Source organism: Nilaparvata lugens, chromosome 8 (assembly GCF_014356525.2).
Source record: "Nilaparvata lugens isolate BPH chromosome 8, ASM1435652v1, whole genome shotgun sequence".
Classification (NCBI taxonomy): domain Eukaryota; kingdom Metazoa; phylum Arthropoda; class Insecta; order Hemiptera; family Delphacidae; genus Nilaparvata; species Nilaparvata lugens.
The window spans coordinates 22,918,423-22,932,347 of NC_052511.1; the positions used below are offsets into that span (position 1 = coordinate 22,918,423).

The 13,925-nt window shown below is 33.7% G+C and overlaps 1 protein-coding gene across 3 annotated transcripts in view; it reads right to left on the minus strand.

Moving 5' to 3' along the window:
• The window catches only part of LOC111058765, a 34,175-nt gene extending 20,471 nt beyond the window's left edge, over positions 1–13,704 (minus strand). Inside the window, exon 1 of one of the 3 annotated variants that reach the window (XM_039434295.1) lies at positions 13,495–13,704. The gene's annotated coding sequence lies outside the window, so the exon portion shown is untranslated. Of the gene's footprint in view, positions 1–7,199; positions 7,329–8,733; positions 8,890–13,494 lie in introns of those variants that run through there. The other 2 variants (XM_039434293.1, XM_039434294.1) reach the window with 2 other exon arrangements.
• Positions 13,705–13,925: the final 221 nt, after the last annotated feature.

Genomic DNA, 13,925 nt, shown 5'->3' on the forward strand with positions numbered 1-13,925 from the left:
AAGATAAAAAAAAAATGAGAAAAATGAGAGAAGAGAGGGAAAAGAGCTTGATGTGAGCTTTGAGAGAGCTTCTCATGATCCCTTAGAGCACATAATTTAAAAAATGACTTCATGACAAAAGCATGTATTCAAGGATAGAGAAAAGATGTAATCCTTCCATCGGCCCACCACACAATTAGTTATTACCGGTCTCCTTGACAAATCTAATGGAATAGAGATGACGTAATGTGTGTAGTAAGTAGTATGTGCTGTGAAGCTTATGAGTTTCATAATAATGAAGCCTTGGACACACCAAATATGATAGAGTAGTTGACGCCTTCGGTTAGTTTCTAATATAAAGTTCAAATTGAACAATCGTTATTGAAATAAACAGTATGAATATCAAGAATCTCACTTAACATCGAAAATACCCTAAATATATAAAAAAAATTAACATGCCATTTGAAAAACTCGAACAAAGCGTTTTGAATTTTCAAAGAATTTCATAACTTTTGAAAAGTTGAAGGAAAGACCTTTCGTCGTTTAATGTTTTGGATGCTAATTTACAACTTGAAGGTAACTTAGAATTCAATTTTCCTGCAGTTCCAATCTCACAATATTTTAGAATATGAAAAGGTGATCAACGTTAAGTCGGGAGTCATCTTGAATCACTAGTATTAATTTGCTCGCTTGTGTAATTGGCTGGGCGCGTGGATAGTTGGAACTGTGGCCTATAATGAAACGAACAATCTTATCACGAGACATTGAATGTGAGTATCCTACTTTAATTTCCTACTTTATTGGCTGAAGTTGCCATTAGAAGAATCACTGTTCTCAGAATGGCTAGCTTGTGATTCGTTAAATTTCTCCAACTCAACTCCCATTGGTTGTCGTTATAGTTCTTATAATGTTTCTTGTTTATTGGATAGCTTGTGATTGAGTGAAATTCTGTCCTCCTCGACTCTAATTTTCTGATTCCATTACAGCGAAATCACTGTTCTCCTCCATTCTATTAATGAAATTCTCACTCATTCATTGACTATAGTTGAGTAGAAACTGCTGTGAATAATTGGCTTGTAGTTGATTAAACACTCTCTACTCAGCAAATCTAATCTTCTGTTGACAATAGGTTGGATAGCTTATGACTAGTATTCTCTTTTTCGCAACCCCCATCTGCTCTCACCATGATGAGGAAATTACTAATATATCATTGCTCAGTTTATTATTTGTTAAACTTTCAATTATTCAACGCTTATTGGCTGCAGTCATGACAACCGAATCATCATTGGCTAGCTTGTTATTATTGATCATATTCTCTCCGACTCTTCTTCCATTGGCTGTTGACATGGCATCGCCATTGCAACTCTCTCAATGGTCAGCTTGTGATTGGTTGAATTCTCATTTACTCAAATCTGATTCGCTATCTTCATAACGATAGAGTTGCTTCTTTCTCATTGTTCAGCTTATGATTTCTTGAATTATATCTTTTACTCACTGCTCCCCTAAATTTTCTTGCCCATGTCTTCCCCTGCTCATTAAATTTCATCTCATTTATTATTTTTACAAGAGAGGACTGACCGGACTGAGAGGACTTGTACTATTTCGCTCCCAAATTTAGATTACATTTTGAAAGTTCGAAATAAGGTTATGATTTCACTTTTCTGAGATTTAGTCCATTTTCACCGAAAATGAACTAAGAATTTTGAATTTTTACGGTTAAAAAACAAGATAATGCCAAAAATATTACACTCTTATCACTATTAGTTGAAAAATGCTTTCGTAAATTTTCATAATTTGGAGCCAGAAAAAGCAACTCACTTATTCAGCACAGCTGAAAAACAAAATTTTAATTCTACCTCAGCCTTCTCTTTCTCTCTATCCTTCTCCTTTTTCTTCATCGCCTTCACTTTTCCTAGATCCTTATGCTTCTCATCTCTCATTCCCTATTTTATCTCAATTATTTAACTCCCCATTTCCCTCTTGCCAAGAAGTAACTAGAAATCAATGCTCCTTGGGCCAGAATCTAAATTAATTATGGGTACCTAGCTATAAACTAGACGTGACAAAGTTATTGACATTCAGTAACGGTTATAGGGGTCGATGACATTTGGCCTACTGATGCCATTATCAACCAATCTAATATGTATGTATTGCAAGATTCACTTTCAACTGTCAGCTCTGGATGAATGGGAATCAGTCGTGTTTAATAAGGAAGTGAATATCACTATAGTAAAACGAATGTCTATCGGGAGAATGAGCTCATTATTTCTTTCCAACTCTATGAATAAATAATTTACATGATATCGATTGATGAGCACCTCCACATTCAAAAACCCCACATAAATAATATAGTGTGAAGTAGGCCTATCCAAGTAGGACATAAGTGTAACTTAAATGTAGGCTACTTGATTAGAACTTCAAGTTTGAAATAGAAAATCGTTCATAAGAGACAATATTATTAGCATCTTTATTTATTGTACAAGTCAATATAGAGTGGACGAGAGGGTCATTTGCTATGGGCTTTGGTAAAAGATAACTATTGCAATAATTTGGAACAATTTATAAAGGAGTAAAAAAATAAAGTAGTTGCGTACAGTAGGATTAAAATAACCTCCGACTTGGGGGGATATGCGGAGCAGAGATATGGAGGTTGATGGAGAGTCAGTTCAGCAAATTTAGAGTGATGAATAGAAACAAGTTTGCCAAGTTTGCAAAACAGGCTCAGTCAATGTAGTGCTTTCAGAGAGGAAACTAGGTATGCGCGTCATGAGGTGTTTAGTGACACTCACTAAAGACTACAGACGCCTTCCGTTTTCCGTTTTAGCACGGCGAAGTCGCGGCCGCTGTATCCCTACTTTTCTTTGCTCCGCTTTTTCCTCCAAGTCAGAAGACTATTTAATTCCACTATAGTTTAGTTTGTATAGCCTACAACCAAAATAAGATCTCACTGACATGGTTATGTGCTCAATGTCCATTTATTTATTGCCAATTAGAATATTCAAAACATATTACAAACTCTTTATAATATGACATATCATTAAAAATATAATTGAATGAACTTAATTACTCATACATATACTTGAATAAAATTAAAATGAAATATAAAATCTAGGCATCACCAGCAAAAATAAAATCTTTGCCCGCTGGTGAGAGTTGCAAACAGTAAAAGAAAAACATAAAATTTCGAAATAATGCAGAAAGTTAAGGTTAAATTCCATTAATAATTACAAAACTTTATAACAGCAGAATCATAGAAAATAAAAAAATATTATGCAGAGAAAATACTATAAAATGAAAATAAAATAATTGAAATTAAATTGCTTTATTTAAGGTGAAGGTGATCCACTCATTGACACTCTTTTTACTAATTTTGAAATCAAAGTCAAAAGGTATTGCATTGATCAGTTTACTGCTTGTAAAAATTAGCTGTCTTCTGATCAATGGAAGTTTAGTAGGATAAACGTGAAATTCCTCTGTTACACCCGGTCTAAAATGATAAGTGTTCTTGATCAACTTTGGGAAGATATTTGTATTTTTTATCAAGTATTTCATTAAGACTTTGACATATAGTTGTCTCACGGTAAAAACATCAAAATCCAGGAAAATTAGATTTGTTGGGTATAACCTTGGTTTATTCAAGATAGTTTTTACTTTCCTTGCCCTATTACCATAGGTAATGGGATACCTAAAATAGTCATTGATAAGCTCTATCAACTGCCACTAGTCTCATATCTGTAAAAATTCTAGGAGCACCACCCTATCTATGCAAAGTTTGATTTTAGATTTTCAATTATCAGGCTTCAGATACAATTTAAATAAAAAATCCAAATGGAAGAGATTGAGCATGATAATATCTACAATTGATGTTCAGTAACATTTTCACCTAAAATTGAAAATAAGCTTTAAATTCGAGAAAATGTGATTATTCAATTGCAAATTATTGTTGATTCTATTTAATCATTCACTATGAAGAGATAGCAGACCTCGTATGTCTCCACTCTCCAGCGTTATTGCCCTGTCACCAGCTGGCTCAAATCTTTGAATAGTAGACTTGAGATGCGCGGGAACACTAGCGTCAGGTGATCAATTTTCATAATGGCAAGGAAAGTTGTGTGAGTGCGCCACACCAGTTTTTTTTTTTTTGAATGATAAATAGATTTTCCATGTGTACATCATAATTATGCAGCACCCCATATCACTAATCCATATTGTAAAACTATCCATTCTATCTGGTTTTTATTTCATTTTCCTATTTCAATATTACAAATTGGCACATACACATGGCTCATGCATATAGCTATAACTAACAAAACCAGTTTTTATGATAATAAGGAGGCGAAGTAAAAAGCTGTGGACTAGAATTATTGTCGATGATCTCATAAAGTATGTTATGAGAGATGGGGAGAAAGAGAAAGATACAAATAAATAGAATGTGATAGAGGAAGAGAGATTGACAGAGAATGTGAGAGGTACGAAGAGAGGATGAGATTGAGCCGGAAAAGCTATTATAATCAGTAGATTCAAAACAACAACCAATGTCATTAAATAGAATAATGTAAAGTTCCCCCCTGTTTTAAATTTTGATTTTTCAATTTCAATTCTTAGATTTCCATTATACATTAATAATCTATCACAGAGAGAACTTACATTCAAAATGTCTCCGTCAATCTTCGTTCATAAGTAATTAGTTCCAATATTGTCCAGTATAGGCTACTCACACATTGAATATCTTATTCCTTTTAATAAACAAGAGAAATATCAACTTTGGATAAGTATCATCTCATAGCTTTAATGAATATTGTCAATAGACTTGGGCTACTCGTAAATGATAATCCTACCTTTAGCATACTCACTCAGAAAACTTGTGCTTATGTGAAGTACATTGAGTCACAATATTCAAGATGCATTGCTTTCTATTGGTTTAATTGTTGTTATGTGTTAATTTCAATTACCTGAGTGCTCAGTCACATTAATTTTCTTTTTAGTTTATAGTACACATTCCTTTGAGAAGTTATACAAAAGGCGATGAAGTTTTATCTTCAGTATTATAAATATTCTGACTTATTCTTTTCAGTGATCAGTAAATATCGGCTATACTGAACAGAAAAATATAACGATTGGTTAAAAATACACATTGGCAGAATGGACATGTGTGCACTCTCTTTTATGCTTCGCGGGGAGCTTCTCACTGATCACCAATTGAATTCTGCTTTTCTGGACATAAAGGAATACCATTGTTTCTTATGAGGCTGTTGACACATTGGCAGGGCGAAAATACTGTTTATTTATATATAGATAATAATGGTATTCTTCAAATTGTCAGAATTCCATACAAAATAGCATCAAATCTTCCCATTCAACCAAATGTTGACAGTTAATAATGAATCGTGATGTAACTATTGAGCACTAGTGTTGCATCATAAGTATTTTTGCTTACGAAGTTTAGACTAAACACTTGATTCTGGCTCGACGCCCAGTTTTTCGATTTTATGGAATTTCTTGTGTTTTAGAACTTTGTACAAGCTCTGGAATTCAGTACATGATAGAAAATAGAATGTTTGAGAAATAGGCTGATGTCTGATCAGTTTTCATAGAATAAAAGTAAATATTTTGTGGAGGAAAATCTGTATATTTTGATTTCTGGTCAGTTTTCATAGGATAAAAGTAAATATTTTGTGGAGGAAAATACATTTTCCAATAAGGTATGTAAAACAGTATAATAGCATATGTATTGTAATTCAATGTGTAGTGAGAAATGTATTATATTTTCATATTATTTATAAGAGTTATGCATTTCTTGTGTGGTGTGAGGGAAGCTATCATAATCACTCAAACATTTCATAGTGTTTGGTTATTGATTTCAAAGTATGGAATTTCTTGTAAATTTCTATCCCCTCAAAATTTTTTTGTATTCAATGAAATTACTTGAAACCTCGTGAATCATAGTTTTTCATAGCAGGAGACCTACTATCTGGTAATTTTAAGAATCTAAATATTCACTGCAATAAATATTGAAAAAACAATCGAATAGTTTTCTTTGTATTCAACTCCCTTCCTTTTAGTCATTTATAATTTCTTGGAAATAAAATTTCATGATATCATAGTTGTTTGCAATGCCATGATAAGAGTAGTATTGTTATTGTATGTTTGGAACAACGGTGAACGGATAATATAAGAGAGTATCCTAATGACAAATCAAACTATCTGATTGATGAATCATTATAGTAAAGTTTAAATTTAGACTATTTTCATCTTATGCTTTTTATGACACTATGTTAATTACTGTATGGTTCCTATTATTTGATCCTCCAGCTCGTTGAGTATTCATACTACATGAGAGTTAATAGCTCCTGCATTTTGTCAACAATTCTCTATAATTGTCTACAATATTAACAAATATTAACCAATCTTGAATAGTTTTCCAACATGAGCTGATTAAACGGTATCCGTTGCAGTCATCGTCTAATCAATTTTTAGGTTTATTTGTTGACCTTTGTCAGCATGATGTAACCGATTCCATGCAATATTTTCAAAGCTAGATTCACTTCAAACTGTCAGCATTTATAGAATGACCAGCATTGATGCTATTTGTATTGAATGATGACAGTTTGAAGTGGATCTAACCATTCATAGGAAGTCCACTGGGAAAGCAAGCATGTTCGAACTACAACGACAAAAATACATCTTCCATTTGTTCATTAAAAATGATTGCAACATTTCTGACAATGACAATACTTCCTGCAAGCTCTCTTCAATTACATGCTAGTATAATGAATGACTTGTTTCTAAAATTAGGCGTTTCTCGTACTTTTCCTATCAGAATCGGATTTAGAATAAGAAGTAGAATTAGAAATTGGAAATTAGATTTGAATAATGTAGAGAAACGGCTATACTACATCAATATTACTAAATTTTCCCAAATACAATGACAAAATACATATCAATAACTATCACTTGGTGCTGTTCTGTCCAAGGAACTGAAGCCCAATTCACAAACGGACTTTTCAAGGTTTGTTTTGAATTCAATCTCGGAATTCTGTTCCGTTGAAAGGTGAACGTGTTTCACTGTGAATCTCACCTTCAACTTACTACTGTATTAAGAAGAATGGGGTCACCAGAAGCAAGCAGACACATACAGAAAAATAATCGATTTTCTAAAAATCCCAGAAGCAAGTGCATATAGACATTAGCTGTTTATAGATAATATATCGTTTCATTACCATAAGCGTCTCTGTTATCGTAATATGGATATAACGACGTTAATCATCCGTAAAGTATCGCGCTTGACTTATATGCACTGGACGTTTCATTGTCGATTTCAGGTTGAAAATAATAACGATGCTTCAAGGTCGTTCTGTTGATAAAAATTGTGTTAGAGTTATGCAAGGCTTATCCAGAGAAAGTTATAGGTATTACACGATAAATTTTTGGGTTAAGGAAATGATTTGAAAGTGTTTTCCAATTTGAGAATATACTATTCAAATCGAGGGAATTGGAAGCAATGTATCAGTAGTGATTATCATCATTAAAGAGTTCCCAATATGGAAATTGTAATTAGCTATTAGCTCTAGAGAATACAGTAGCCCTCAAATCTATATAATATGGTATCAGAGTTCAAAGGATTTATAATAAACATTATTGTAGAAATGGGAAGATTTCATCTCATAATTTTCACTGAAAATTCTGAAGTGGATGAATGGAAGAAATTGATTTGGAAAATTATTGATGTTGATATTTGAATCACCTCTGAACACGTCTGCCCGGTTTCACCAAGCTCGGTCAAGACATTTGAGAATGTTCAAATCAGGTACGGTATACAACGAGTGCACTGGAACATACATATTATATAATTCCTACGGAGATAGTAGGCTATGTTGGTCTATCATTAATAAATCTAGTGTACACTCTTGTGAAGCGTACCCGGCTTGACCATAATCAAATGGTCTGACGAGCTTTTGGTGCAAGTCATTTCCATGGTTTCTATTCATTGATGATTTATTAATATATTTAATCAATGATTGTCACTAATTATAACTAATCATAATTGAGACAAATAAAAAATAATGAATTGACTGTTAATTGTCGAACCCGATTTTACAAATGATCTAGAGTGAACAACTAAACATCTTAGACTGAAACTGAGGTAAGCCGATTTCAACTCTGGTGCAAAATGAAACAAAACTTAATAACTAAAATTTAAAGATATTTTGTCAGTTTGAAATAGAGAAAGTCGATCAAATTATACCTACTTTATTCATAATATACAAAAGTCAAAATAGTTTATACAATACAAGATTCATCTCAAGAAAAATTGAATTGACACTACTACAAACAGAACGATACTCATTGGATTAGCTATAAAACAGCATAAAAAAATTATTTGTAATCACATCAACCTGGTATACTTTGAGATGAATGAAATTGTCATAGCTTAACTATCGTACACACTGTGCACATTATACAATTTGAAATTATTATTATCCAATCAATTTTTAAGGTGTTCTTTGATTTATATATATTTTTTGGTATTTCGTGTTCTCTAGTATTTGAATATGTTCTTTGATATTTCGCACATATGAAGTTTTTGAACTTATACTCGTATTAAAATTAAAAAGCACACAAAAGTACAATAAAACAATAGATAACACAATTCTAATACAAATTATGAAACCACTGGCATGTGAGATGTGATAGCCGGTGGTAATATTATATCTTATATATTATTGATAACATAGCTAATAATCGAGTACTTACAGGTATTCTTTAAAAGAATAGGACAGCAGAAACACTGATAAGTTGTTTACTGAACTTGCGCTATATCACTACAAGCAACAGATAGCTTATGAGCGTTTTCAACTCACTCCAAGCGCAAAACTTCTTTGCCACCACGCATCCATTTCTGCGCAGGTCATCTTCTGTTTTGGAAGGAGGTTAACACTGCGTGAGATTCATTCTAAACTGACAGAATTGGTTGAATGAGAATATTACTAGCCGCCTGTTGTCTCGGAAGTACTGCTTATCTAATTCCGACTATCGTTGCAATTATTCATCAGTTGTCAATTATTTTTAGGTCGAGTAATGTAGGGTGCAGGAAAAAATCCAGGGGAAATGGAAAGTGATTATTTCTGTATCAGGACGTACTTTCTATAAATAATACCCAAAAGGTCTAATAAATAAGAAGATTTCATTGAATACTGTTTAGAGGGAATGTTCATAGGAAATATCTAAGTCTAGTGCAGACGAACTACTTTATAAGACAAATCTAAAGATACAGAGGAAACTCGTGTTGTCGAGGAGTTCATACAGTAAGGAGATTCGTTTAACTGAGAGATTCTTCACCGCCGCTTCTAGTTCTATGAAGACTTTCTTAGGCTCTTGATAACGTTTATAGAACGGACGAATTTGTGGCTCACCTCCATATTAATACGTTATAGTTACACAGTCCACTGGACGTTTTGCGAGAGGAAAATAGAAAAACATAATAGGTATTAAAATACAATTTTCTAATTTTTGGGATTGGCTTTTGGTGGAAAAAGTGTGTTTTCCGCAGCAAACAGTACTTTTCTCTTTTTACTTTCCTTGCCCTACTACCATAGTAAGGAAAGTATTGCTTTCCAAAAAAAATTAAGGTACCACAATTTCAAGTTTTCTATACGTTTCAAGGTCCCCTGAGTCCAAAAACATGATTTTTGGGTGTTGGTCTGTGTGTGTGTGTGTGTATGTGTGTATGTGTGTATGTGTGTATGTCTGTGAACACGATAACTCCATTCCTAATTAACCGATTGACTTGAAATTTTAAACTTAAGGTCCTATACCATGAGGACCCGACAATAAGAAATTCAATAAAATTCAATTCAAGATGGCGGAAAAAATGCGGATAATTACTAAAAAACCATGGTTTTCACGATTTTCTCAAAAACGGCTCTAACGATTTTCTTTAAATTTATACCATGGATAGCTATTTATAAGCCCTATCAACTGACATGAGTCTCATTTCTGGGAAAATTGCAGGAGCTGCGTAATATTCTCGAGAAAAATGGCGGATAATTACTAAAAAACCAAGTTTTTCACGATTTTCTCGAAAACGGCTCTAACGATTTTTTTCAAATTTATACCATGGATAGCTATTTATAAGCCCTATCAACTGACATGAGACTTATTTCTAGGAAAATTGCAGGAGCTGCGTAATATTCTCGAGAAAAATGGCGGATAATTACTGAAAAACCATGTTTTTCACGATTTTCTCAAAAATTACTCGACTGATTTATTTCAAATTTATACTCCGTATAGTTATTTATCAGCCCCATCAACTGGCATGAGTCTCCTCTCTGGGAAACTAATGGGGGGTTCACCCCATCCTTGAGAAATGTACTTTGTAACCTCCTTCTCGTGCATGAGGTAGGTAGGTAGGTAGAGCAGTCTATAAAAATAACACACAGTCGAGATATTTCATCTGTAGAACAGCTGTTTTGACGACTTTTAAAAAATCATCGGATTTCACAATTTACACAAAGGAAAAAGTACTCTGAAAACAATAATTATACACACATATACAGTAGTCCGATCGTAGTTTCAAATAATTATGTTGCCGCCAATCGTCATTATGTTATTTCTCTAAATTATTATCGTTTAAGAATGAGGCTCCCAGTTCAATGAGCAAGGAAAGTTGTGTGAGTGTACCACACCAGATTTTTTTCAGATGACGCTGCAGCCGTGGAATATGGACTTACAGTCTCAAACCAGATGTCATTTAACAGCTTTGGAAATATTCTAAAACACTGTACCAATAACATCAGTGTACGTCTACTGCGAATACATTTACAGGGTGGAAAGTGAAATATTGTCCCCGAAAAATGTATGTTTCAAGTTTTTGAAGTTGAATTAATCATGAAAAGAGTGGTCGAAATGAGTCGATTCTCTCGAAAATCATAGTTTGGTTGATTCTAAACACTTTGGTGATAGAACCAATCCGATATCTCTCACAATAAATGTATAGCAGGCGAGATAATAATTTCTGTCAATAATGACCGCCATCTTGAATTTTTCAATGTTGTCGAATATTTTCGTTGTTTCCATCATCAACATTCTTATTCGGATTGTTGTAACGAAGAGATTGAGACCATTTTCTATCTTAAAGTAATCTTGAAAAAATCGATTTTATAGTTCTAGCTTGTTACCTCATGCGTATATGGAAAAACGCACCAGAAATCATGCAGGGGTTTCTTTGGAGAGCGCTGGAGAACTCACTTTTTGACGTACAACGCATCAAGATATATCGTTACAAAGTTGAAAAACGCTTCAAATTTTATAGATTTGAAATTTCTCTGTATCTCTTGCATAAAAAAAGGTATAATGGCATAACATTTGAAAAAATTGAGAAATAAGTTTTTCTGGGCTTTTGAAGGTTATAACTAAAGAATATGCGTTCTAGAGGAAGATTTCATTGGACAAAAGTAGAGGTAGAATTTAAAAATATTTTCGTCTAAAAAAACGGTTGAATATCTTGAACGGTTATTGAAATACAAGCGATATAGCGAAACCCTGAAAACTTTGGCGGTCATCTTGTTTCCGAGGTATTTGCCTGTGATTTCGACATCATCATCACGATCCTTATTATGCTTTCATAGAGGAGCTATTTTAATCATTTAGGGCCGTTTCCGAGCTTGGGATTCAGCTAATAAGTTGACAGCTGGAGTCAGAAAATTGGCATTTCTATAATATTAAAAACGTTTTTCCTTAACGAAATAAAACATTCCTAAATAATTCAAAATAGCTGAAACTTTACACTATTTTTCCTTTATTTTATTTTGTGTTCAATTTTCCAGTTTTTCGAAATTTAAACGTGAACTATACGACTACGACCATAGCCACCTCTAATACAAGGCCGCGGCCTACGATATTGTAACGTCACAGTGCTCAGGCCTACAATCTAATACATGATTGGTTAAAAGGATCAGCTGATATTTTTTAAAATCCTTTACACCAATCATGTATTATTTGATTCTAGGCCTACACTGCGACGTTGCAATATCGTAGGCCGCGGCCTTGTATTAGAGGTGGCTATGCTACGACCCGTTTCAGAAAGCCAATTTTCTGACTCCAGCTGTTCAAAGTCTAGAGCTGAATCCCGAGCGCCGAATCCGGCCCTGAGTTTCAAAGGGATTTAAACACCTACGTGAATAATAATATAGTTTGCCATTCAGTTGATGGTAAGCTTGAATCCGCTTTCCAATACTATAGATAGACCTACTACCTTTTGATGCAATTTGTATTAATTCAATGAAAAAATAAACAAATGAACATGAATTAGTTCTACATTGTTCAGTTACCGCATATATCAAGAAGTTAATTTACGTTTGTAACTTAAGTTGAGTTATTTATTTATACGTAACGTGAGGCAAGTTAAGTTAATGCTCAAAGTTGAGTACAATGACAAGTGTTTTCTCATTCTTGTGTACTTCCTAACAATTATGGTATCTACTGTTGACAATCATAGAGTTGGAATAATTATTAAACAACGATATTATGATTAATTTATAGCAATCCCCAATCGATAAGAATCAGACTGAAAACTGAAATGGGGTCAGTAACACCTCCATTATTGTTGAACATAAACTAGGCCGCATGAGGAAGGTTGTTGATTACACCAGGAAACTTACATCGCTATAGGTAGCCTGAAAATAATCCAGTGCTATTCTGTCTCCAGTTGAAAGAGAAAATGATTGCTATGCCAGAGGAGGAGCCATAATGTTTGTTGGATATTATTGACTGTTAGCTGTAGCTGTGAAAAGAAGGCAGTCTCTGTAGGCGACGAATCACAGTTCACTATCCTAGCAGACTACTAAAAAAAAATGGGAACTGTTTATTTGATTTGTATATTGTGTTGAGCAAAAAAAAATCCCTATCTATCTATCTACAGGTATGGGAACAACAGGCATTATAGCCCAAAACTGTTCGCGAACAGTTTATGATGTTCATCAATGTTCATGATAATGATAACTATGTAGAGTGACGGGTGACATGAGAGAATAATAAACCTATATTTCCAGGTGGATTCCGAACCATCTGGATTTAAAGATCATAAAATTGATGAGCTCTAAAATTTAAAGAGCTCTGCCATTATTAAAGACAGCAGTGCTGGCTTCGATAAATCCCCATTTTGAAATAATTACCAATACCACGTCTCTTAGAAATTTCGCTTGAAGAAATGAGTTGAAGAGATAATCTCAAATTGAAGTACAGTAGGTACAGCATTACTGCAGATGACGTAATAGTCTCGGAACTGGCTTACTCATTCAAATAGTCAGTGAACTCTAAACTTTATAGTAAAATTCCCTTCATACTGTCAGTAGTGATTGAATGGGAAACTCTGATCTATGAATAAGAAATAGTCTCAGAACTCACTTTGAAGTTGGAGAATTGTAATGCCACAATTTTTATTGATGAACTACTATAATTAAGTTATAGTACTTGAAAAAAAGCTCTATCAATAAGTTGCAGTACTCGAGTACTTACAGTACACTACTTGAATAAAATTGTAGTAGGCACCGTACATCATGCTGTTATTTTTTTCAGAACGTCTGAGTAATCCACTATTTCAAACTGGTTAAGATTGTTCTCGCTGGTATTGATTGAGACACACTTGATTCAAATTCCAAATCACTTTTAAAATGTGATTCACCTTGTTATTGTTATGAATCACATTGTCGAAAGATGACATAGTAAATGCGACTATTGATTGAAAAGGCATGTAAACGTCACTTAGTCATTAATTTCTTCATCACAACTTCTCTCTCCCACACACTCCCTCTCTCGCACTCTCTTTTCTCTCTTAGCATTGCGCTCTTCCTCCTACAATTATTCCTCTCCTCTTTCTGTTTTCCATTCCACTCCCCTCAACACTTTTTCACACTTCTCCTTTCTCTCCGAGTTTTGCTTTGCTTCCT